The sequence below is a fragment of the Phyllostomus hastatus genome, unplaced genomic scaffold, assembly GCF_019186645.2.
Source record: "Phyllostomus hastatus isolate PE091 unplaced genomic scaffold, TTU_PhHast_1.1 phas_scaffold_55, whole genome shotgun sequence".
NCBI lineage: Eukaryota > Metazoa > Chordata > Mammalia > Chiroptera > Phyllostomidae > Phyllostomus > Phyllostomus hastatus.
Window position 1 is genome coordinate 8,000,052 of NW_025334035.1, and position 10,169 is coordinate 8,010,220.

The 10,169-nt window shown below is 38.1% G+C and overlaps 1 pseudogene; it reads left to right on the plus strand.

The window, feature by feature from the left end:
* The first annotated feature begins 9,423 nt into the window (after positions 1 to 9,423).
* LOC123809513 lies at positions 9,424 to 9,793 on the plus strand (annotated as a pseudogene).
* The last annotated feature ends 376 nt before the right edge of the window (positions 9,794 to 10,169 follow it).

Sequence of the window (10,169 nt, forward strand, 5' to 3'; positions counted from 1 at the left end):
AGAGCAAGAAAAGGAAAAGAGGCTCAGAAAGAATGAAGAGGGATTAAGAGAAATGCAAGACAATATGAAATGTAATAATATCTGTATAATAGGGATACCAGAAGGAGAAGAAGAAGAGCAAGGGATAGAAAACCTAGTTGAACATGTAATGAAGGAGAACTTCCCTAATTTGATGAGAGAAAAAAGTCACACAAATCCAGGAAACACAGAGAGTCCCAATCAAGAGGAACCCAAAGAGACCCACCCCAAGGCACATCATAATTAAAATGACAAATTTCAAGACAAAGAGAGAATCTTAAAGGCAGCAAGGGAGAAAAAGGAAGTAACATACAAGGGAGCCACAATAAGGCTAACAGCTGACTTCTCAATGGAAACACTTCAAGCCAGAAGAGAATGGCAAGAAATACTCCAGGTAATGAGAACCAGAGGTCTGCAACCAAGGCTGCTATATCCAGCAAGGCTCTCGATCAAGATAGAAGACCAAATAAGAAGCTTCCCAGACAAAAGAAGTCTAAAAGAATATGCCTCGACCAAACCGGCTCTGCAAGAGATCCTAAAGGGACTGCTTTAAGGAAGGGAAGGAAAAAAGAGAGAGAGAGAGAGAGAGAGAGAGAGAGAGAGGGAGAGGGAGAGGTACACACGTACATAAAAGACAATGAATAAGTACCTATCAATAATAACCTTAAACGTAAATGGATTAAATGCTCCAATCAAAAGACATAGAATAGCTGAATAGATAAGAAAAAATGACCCACATATCTGCTATCTACAAGAGACCCACCTCAGGATAAAAGACCTACACAGGCTGAAAGTGAAGGGCTGGAAACAAATCTTCCAAGCAAATGGACAGGAAAAAAAAAGCCGGGGGTAGCAATACTCATATCAGACAAAATAGACTTCCAAAAAAGGTCCATAAAGAGAGACCCAGAAGGTCACTTCATAATACTCAAGGGAAGAATCCATCAGGAAGACATAAATATTATAAATATATATGCACCCAACATAGGAGCACGGAAATACATAAAAAAAATCTTAGAGGACTTCAAGAAACATATGGACAGCAACACAATTATAGTGGGAGATTTTAACACCCCACTATCAAAAATGGACAGATCTTCTAAACAAAATATCAACAAAGATATTGTGGCATTGAACAGTACCCTTGAGGAAATGGACTTTACTGATATATACAGAGCCCTCCATCCAAAAGAAGCTAAATATACATTCTTTTCAAATGTACATGGAACATTCTCAAAGATAGACCACATGATAGGACACAAAACAAGCCTCAAGAATTTCAAGAAAATTGAAATCATACCAAGCATTTTCTCAGACCACAAGGGACTGAAGTTAGAAACCAACCCCAAGGAAAAAAACTCAAAACACTCAAAATCATGGAGATTAAATAGCATGCTATTAAACAATGAATGGGTCGAGAATGATATTAGGGAAGAAATCAAAAGGTTTCTGGAAACAAATGAAAACGAACTCACAACAACCCAAAACTTATGGGACACAGCCAAGGCAGTCCTGAGAGGGAAGTTCATAGCGATACAGGCCCACCTAAAAAGGTTAGAAACATTCCAAACAAACAACCTAACTTTACATCTACAAGAACTCGAGGAACAACTACAAAGGCAGCCCAGAGCAAGCAGAAAGAAGGAAATAACCAAGATCAGAGCAGAATGAGATAACATAAAGACTAAAAGCACAATTCTAAGGATCAATGAGTCCAGGAGCTGCTTCTTTGAAAAGAAACAAAATCGACAAGCCTTTAAGCAGACTCATCAAGAAACAAAGAGAGAAGACCCAAATAAACACAATCAGAAATGAAAGAGGAGAGATAACAACAGATACCACAGAAATACAAAGGATTGTAAGAAATTACTACAAAGAACTGTATGCCAAGAAATTTGAAAACCTAGGTGAAATGGACAACTTTCTAGAAAAATATAATTTTCCAAAACTCAATAAAAAAGAAACAGAAAGCCTGAACAGACCAAAAACAGCAAAAGAAATTGAAGTAGTAATCAAAAAACTCCCAACACACAAAATCCCTGGACCAGAGGGTTACATAGGAGAATTCTACAAAGCATTTAAGGAAGAGCTAACCCCTATCCTTCACAGACTATTCCAAAAAATCCAAAAAGATGAGAGTCTCCCAAACTGTTTTTATGAGGCCAACATCATCCTAATTCCAAAACCAAATAAAGACACAACAAAGAAAGAAAACTTCAGGCCAATAGCACTGACCAACATTGATGATAAAATCCTCAACAGGATACTGGCAAACTGCATCCAACAGTACATTAAAAAGATCATACACAATGACCAAGTGGGATTCATTCCAGGTATGCAAGGATGGTACAATATTCACAAATCAGTAAATGTAATACATCACATAAACATAAGCAAAGACAAAAACCACATGACTATATCAATAGATGCAGAAAAAGCATTTGATAAGGTACAGCACCCATTCATGATAAAAACACTCGGCAAAGTGGGAATAGAGGGAGCATTCCTCAACATAATAAAGGCCATCTATGAGAGACCTACAGCCAATATCATATTCAATGTGCAAAAATTAAAATTTTTTCCACTAAGATCAGGAACAAGACAAGGCTGTCCACTTTCACCACTTCTATTCAATATAGTACTGGAAGTTTTAGCCACAGCAATCAGACAAGAAAAAGGAAATAAAAAGGCATCCAAATCGGAAAGGAGGAAACAAAACTGTCACTGTTTGCAGATGACATGATAGTGCACATAGAAAATCCTATAGACTCCACCAAAAAACTGCTTGACCTAATAAATGAATTTGGCAAAACAGCGGGATACAGAGTCAATATCCAGAAATCAAAGGCATTTCTGTACACCAGCAAGAAAACAGCAGAAGCAGAAATCAAGGAAAAAATTCCATTTGAAATAGCAAAAAGAAAAATAAAATACCTAGGAATAAACCTAACCAAAGAGGGAAAAGACCTGTATTCAGAAAACTACATAACACTGAGGAAAGAAATCAAGGAAGACAAAAAACAAATGGAAACATATATGGTGTTCATGGATTGGAAGAATTAATATCATCAAAATGTCCATACTACCTAAAGCAATTTACACATTCAATGCAATACCTATTAAAATACCAATGGCATATTTCACAGACATAGAACAAACACTTCAAAAATGTATATGGAATTATAAACGACCCTGAATAGCTGCTGCAATTTTGAGAAAGAAGAGTAAAGTAGAAGGGATCACAATACCCAACACTAAACTATACTACAAGGCCACTGTAATCAAAACATTGATTTGATTGATTTGGTACTGGCATAAAAACAGGCACATGCACCAGTGGAACAGAACAGAGAGCCCAAAAATAAACCCAAGTCTCTATGGTCAATTAATATTTGACAAAGGAGGCAGCAACATAAAATGCAGTAAAAGTAGCCTCTTCAACAAATGGTGTTGGGAGAACTGGACAGCCACGTGCAAAAACAATGAAACTGAGCACCAACTTACACCATATACAAAAATAAATTCAAGGTGGATAAAAGACTTAAATATAAAACGTGACACTACTAAAGTCCTAGAGGAGAACGTAGGTAGGAAAATCTCAGATATTTCACACAGAAACTTTTTTACTGACTTTTCCCTTAGAGCAAGGGACAAAAAGGAAAGAATAAACAAATGGGACCTCATCAAAATTAAAAGCTTCTGCACAGCTAAAGAGAACAGTATCAAAATCAAAAGAGAACCAACTGTATGGGAAAACATATTTGCCAATGACACCTCAGACAAGAGTTTAATCTCCAAAATATATAAAGAACTTACAAGAGTGCAGTCGAAGAAGACAAGGAATCCAATTAAAAAGTGGGCAAAGGACTTGAACAGACACTTCTCCAAGGAGGACATACAGAAAATCCAAAGACACATGAAACGATGTTCAATATCGCTAGCTACCAGAGAGATGCAAATTAAAACCACAATGAGATACCACTTCACACCAGTCAGAATGGCCATCATAAACAAAGCGACAAGCAACAAGTGTTGTAGAGGTTGTGGAGAAAAGGGGACCCTAGTGCACTGTTGGTGAGACTGCAGACTGGTACAACCACTATGGAAAGCAGTATGGAACTTCCTCAGAAAACTAAAAATGGATCTGCCTTTTGACCCTGCAATTCCACTGCTGGGACTCTATCCTAAGAAGAGTAAAACACCAATTCAAAAGAACCTATGCATCCCAATGTTCATAGCAGCACAATTTACAATAGCTAGATGCTGGAAGCAACCAAGATGCCCATCAGTGAATGAATGGATCAAAAAACTATGGTACATTTACACAATGGAATTCTATGCAGCAGAAAGAAAGAAGGAGCTCCTACCCTTTGCAACAGCTTGGATGGAGCTGGAAAACATTATGCTAAGCGAAACAAGCCAGGCAGTGAAAGACAAATACCATATGATCTCACCTTTAACAGGATCCTAAACAACAAAACAAAGAAACAAGCAAAATATAACCAAAGACACTGAAATAGAGGTCAGGCTGACAGTGACCACAGAAGAGAGTAGAGGGAATTTCAGGGGACAGTGGGTTGGGTTCACGGGAACAAACTTAAAGGACACATGGTCATAAACTAAGGGGAGGGTGATAATGGGAGGGAAGTGGGGAGGGTTGGGAGGGGGGGCTGGATTGGGAGTAAAAAGGAGAAAACTGTAATTGAACAGTTACAATTGAATGATTAAAATAAAATAAAAAAGATATGTAACTATTCATATTTTCTGACCATTTGATAATTTTGGTTTTATTAGGAAATTCTCACTTTTACCTAAATTTGTATATGTATTGGCATAAAGTTTTCATATCATATTTGTATTGTACTTTTTCTTTAATATTATTTTAATCATTGTTTAAGTACAGTTTTCTCCCTTTTACTCCCATTCCAGCACGCTCACCCATTCTTCCCCACTTCCCTCCCATTACCACCCTCCCCCTAGTTTTTGTCCATGTGTCCTTTAAATTTGTTCCTGTAAACCCTTTCCATTCTCCCCTGAAATTTCCTCTTCTCCTCCCTCTGGTCACTGTCAGCCTGCCCTCTATTTCAGTGTCTTGACTATATTTTGCTTGTTTCTTTGTTTTGTTATTTAGGTTCCTGTTAAAGGTGAGATCATATGGTGTTTGTCTTTCACCACCTGGCTTATTTCTCTTAGCATAATGCTTTCCAGCTCCATCCATGCTGTTGCAAAGGGTAGGAGCTCCTTCTTTCTGCTGTATAGAATTCCACTATGTAAATGTACCATATTTTTTTATCCATTCATTTACTGATGGGCACCTAGGTTGCTTCCAGCACTTAGCTACTGTAAATTGTGCTGCTATGGACCCTGGGGTGCAAAGGTTCTTTTTTATTGGTGTTTTAGGGTTCTTAGGATATAGTCCCAGCAGCGGAATTGCTGGGTCAAAAGGCGGATCCATTTTTAGTTTTCTGAGGAAATTCCATACTGTTTTCCATAGTGGTTGTACCAGTCTGCAATCCCACCAACAGTGCACTAGGGTCTCCTTTTCTCCACAACCCCTCCAACACTTGTTGTTTGTTGCTTTGTTTATGATGGCCATTCTGACTGGTGTGAAGTGGTATCTCATTGTGGTTTTAATTTGCATCTCTCTGGTAGCTAGCGATATTGAACATCGTTTCATGTGTCTTTGGATTTTCTGTATGTCCTCCTTGGAGAAGTGTCTGTTCAAGTCCTTTGCCCACTTTTTAATTGGGTTGCTTGTCTTCTTAGAGTGGAGTCATGTAAGTTCTTTATATATTTTGGAGATTAAACTCTTGTCTGAGGTATCATTGGCAAATATGTTTTCCCATACAGTTGGTTCTCTTTTGATTTTGATACTGTTCTCTTTAGCTGTGCAGAAGCTTTTAATTTTGATGAGATCACATTTGTTTATTCTTTCCTTTATGTCCCTTGGTCTAGGGGACATGTTAGTAAACAAGTTTCTGCATGAAATATCTGAGATTTTCCTACCTGTGTTCTCCTCTAGGACTTTAATGATGTCACAGTTTATATTTAAGTCTTTTATCCACCTTGAATTTATTTTTGTTTATGGTGTAAGTTGGTGCTCTAGTTTCATTGTTTTCGCACATGGCTGTCCAGTTCTCCCAACACCATTTGTTGAAGAGGCTATTTTTATACTGCATTTTATGTTGCTGTTCCCTTTGTCAAATATTAATTGACCATAGAGACTTGGGTTTATTTCTGGGCTCTCTGTTCTGTTCCACTGGTGCATGTGCCTGTTTTTATGCCAGTACCAGGCTGTTTTGATTACAGTGGCCTTGTAATACACTTTAGTATCAGGTATTATGATCCCTCCTACTTTGCTTTTCTTTCTCAAAATTGCAGCAGCTATTCAGGGTCATTTATGGTTCCGTATACATTTTTGCAGTGTTTGTTCTATGTCTGTGATATATGCCATTGGTATTTTAATAGGTATTGCATTGAATGTGTAAATTGCTTTAGGTAGTATGGACATTTTGATGATATTAATTCTTCCAATCCATGAACACCATATATGTTTCCATTTGTTTTTTTGTCTTCCTTGATTTCTTTCCTCAGTGTTATGTAGTTTTCTGAATACAGGTCTTTTTCCCTCTTTGGTTAGGGTTTATTCCTAGGTATTTTATTTTTTCTTTTTGCTATTTCAAATGGAATTTTTTCCTTGATTTCTGCTTCTGCTGTTTTCTTGCTGGTGTACAGAAATGCCTTTGATTTCTGGATATTGACTCTGTATCCCGCTGTTTTGCCAAATTCATTTATTAGGTCAAGCAGTTTTTTGGTGGAGTCTATAGGATTTTCTATGTGCACTATCATGTCATCTGCAAACAGTGACAGTTTTGTTTCCTCCTTTCCGATTTGGATGCCTTTTATTTCCTTTTCTTGTCTGATTGCTGTGGCTAAAACTTCCAGTACTATATTGAATAGAAGTGGTGAAAGTGGACAGCCTTGTCTTGTTCCTGATCTTAGTGGAAAAAATTTTAATTTTTGCACATTGAATATGATATTGGCTGTAGGTCTCTCATAGATGGCCTTTATTATGTTGAGGAATGCTCCCTCTATTCCCACTTTGCCGAGTGTTTTTATCATGAATGGGTGCTGTACCTTATCAAATGCTTTTTCTGCATCTATTGATATAGTCATGTGGTTTTTGTCTTTGCTTTTGTTTATGTGATGTATTACATTTACTGATTTGTGAATATTGTACCGTCCTTGCATACCTGGAATGAATCCCACTTGGTCATTGTGTATGATCTTTTTAATGTACTGTTGGATGCAGTTTGCCAGTATCTTGTTGAGGATTTTATCATCAATGTTCGTCAGTGCTATTGGCCTGAAGTTTTCTTTCTTTGTTGTGTCTTTATTTGGTTTTGGAATTAGGATGATGTTGGCCTCATAAAAACAGTTTGGGTGTCTTCTATCTTTTTGGATTTTTGGAATAGTCTGTGAAGGATAGGGGTTAGCTCTTCCTTAAATTCTTTGTAGAATTCTCCCTTGAAACCATCTGTTCCAGGGCTTTTGTGTGTTGGGAGTTTTTTGATTACTACTTCAATTTCTTTTGCTATTATTGGTCTGTTCAGGCTTTCTGTTTCTTTTTCATTGAGTTTTGGAAAATTATATTTTTCTTTCTTTTTTTAAAGATTTTATTTATTTTATTATTTTTTTATAAAGGGAAGGGACGGAGATAGAGAGAGAGAGAGAAACATCAATGTGGGATTGCTGGGGGTAATGGCCTGCAACCCAGGCATGTACCTTGACTGGGAATCGAACCTGCGACACTTTGGAAGATTATATTTTTCTAGAAATTTGTTCATTTCACCTAGGTTTTCAAATTTCTTGGCATACAGTTCTTCATAGGAATTTCTTACAATTCTTTGTATTTCTGTGGTGTCAGTTGTAATCTCTCCTCTTTCATTTTTGATTGTGTTTATTTGGGTCTTCTCTCTTTGTTTCTTGATGAGTCTGCTTAAAGGCTTGTTGATTTTGTTTATCTTTTCAAAGAAGCAGCTCCTGGACTCATTGATCATTAGAATTGTGCTTTTAGTCTCTATGTCATCTCATTCTACTCTGATCTTGGTTATTTCCTTCCTTCTATTTGCTCTAGGTTGTCTTGTATTGTACTTTTAACCTTTTTATTTTTCTGCCTTTTTATCTGAGGTACTTCCAGTCCTCCATTTTCTTTGTGTTCAATTTCTTGTTTATTTTTGTTTTTCTAGCTTTTTATGATGGGTCCTTAATTTATCTTCAGCCTTTATTTTTTTCTCCTGTAGATATTTCAGGCTATAAATTTCTGTCTTGAGGTAGGTGGCTGGTACTGGGGAGAGGGCCTCATTCAGGGGTGCAAGGAAAGTTCTGCAGGGTCAATACTCCCCTTACATGATTGTATCTGACCTGGGTTTTCTCTTATTCAGGTTCCTCTGGCCTCTCCCAGCCATGACCAAACCAAAATGGGAAACAGCGACTACTGAGTCAAGAATTGTATTGTTGCACAATTCTCTCTTCTGCATCCTTGGCTAAAAGATGTGCATGGCCCTTGGGGCATTACCAATTTTACAACGTGTAACTGCTTTCTACTTGGGCTGTGTCTTGCTGGGGCAGTGATGACATTAGGCATTGGAACAAAGGTCCAGAGCTAAAGGACACTGAAGGAGCCATTGGAAGGATTGGTGCAAGGACTGCCAAAAGAGATGTAAGAAGAGGTTAATGAATAATATTTTACTTACTCAGTAAACACTTTCTAAGTAACTGTTGTGTGTCAGTAACAGTGGGTTGGGAAGGTGGTGTTGGCAGCATGAACAAACACAGTAAGTGTCTCAGTGGTGGTTACAGTCTCATGGGGGATTGATGTGTTTTGGAGAGTCCTATTGTTAAGAACTAAAAAGGAATGTCCATAGATGTAGTATTTTAAAAGGTGACAGCTTACGGATACTTTTCAGGAAGGGCTGTCTCTTCCTGTCCATGACATATTGCATTTTAACTGTGTGACAGAAGGCAAATTATTAAATGTCTTTATTATTTAATGGGCCCGCATTTCTTTATCTTTAAAATGCTTTCCTCATGCCTTACATCACAGGGGATTTGGGGGACAGGTGAGAAATAAATGAGAAAGTCTCTGTGATGCACTTGCCTTTGTGTCTTGTACAACCCATGTCAGGTATTATTAGTATCTCTTAAGGTGTTCCTTTGTGTTTTTAGATCCTTTAAATGTCCCTTCTTTTCTGTCTCTTTTCCTTTCACATAACTGACCATAATAAAGAACAAGAGAATTATTATTGCCACATGGTCATGGAAGCAACAGGTGGCTGTGAGGTCTGAGCAAGATCATATATGCAGAGCACAGGCACCCGGTGCCAGGCACACTCAACATTGGAAGAGATGCCAGCCCTGTCTGCCACATATGAAATCATTTACAAAAACCCCTCAGAGCACCACTGCATACAAATCTGTGTACGATTTCAAGGCCATGGGGTTGGACTGAATGCTGCACAAATGGCTGCTTATTTCAGCCCTGAAGGACCTGTTTTGGGGGAAGGATGCTGCCTTACCCTTGGACATGCTAACCTCCCAGGAGAAGACCTTGTCAGCCATCTTGAGAAAACATAGCCATGGGCTTGCCAACTTGTAGAGCTTTTTAATCCTGTTAGGATCCTAAAGAGGCAAGAAATGTGTTTTCAGACTGATTAAAGTTTCTCCTTTTCTCCTTGCATTATCTGGTACTAGTAGGGAACTAGTATTGGTTTGACTAATCTTCAATTGTAGAACATTTTTCTGTTCTCAAAAGTACTTTTTGGTGCCAGCATAATGTTTGAAGACAAGCAGGCTAAGAGCTCCTGTTGATGGGTTTTGAGGGTGCTGAAAATGTTCCCAGCAATTTCCAGCCATGTCTTTGGGTGAGGTGGGCTTCAGAGGAGAATCTCCCTGAACCAGCCAGTGCTGTGTAGGCCACACTTTCATCACATGTACACCAGAGAAGGAGGCTGGCTAAAATCAGTAGGGCCTCCACACAGAGGGATGTGGTTGCCTTCTGAGAATTCAGGGGTATGTCCATCCTTTGCATTTAAGTGAAGATTCTGCAAAACATACCTAGTTTGGAAAGATAACTGTACATGGAATTTTGA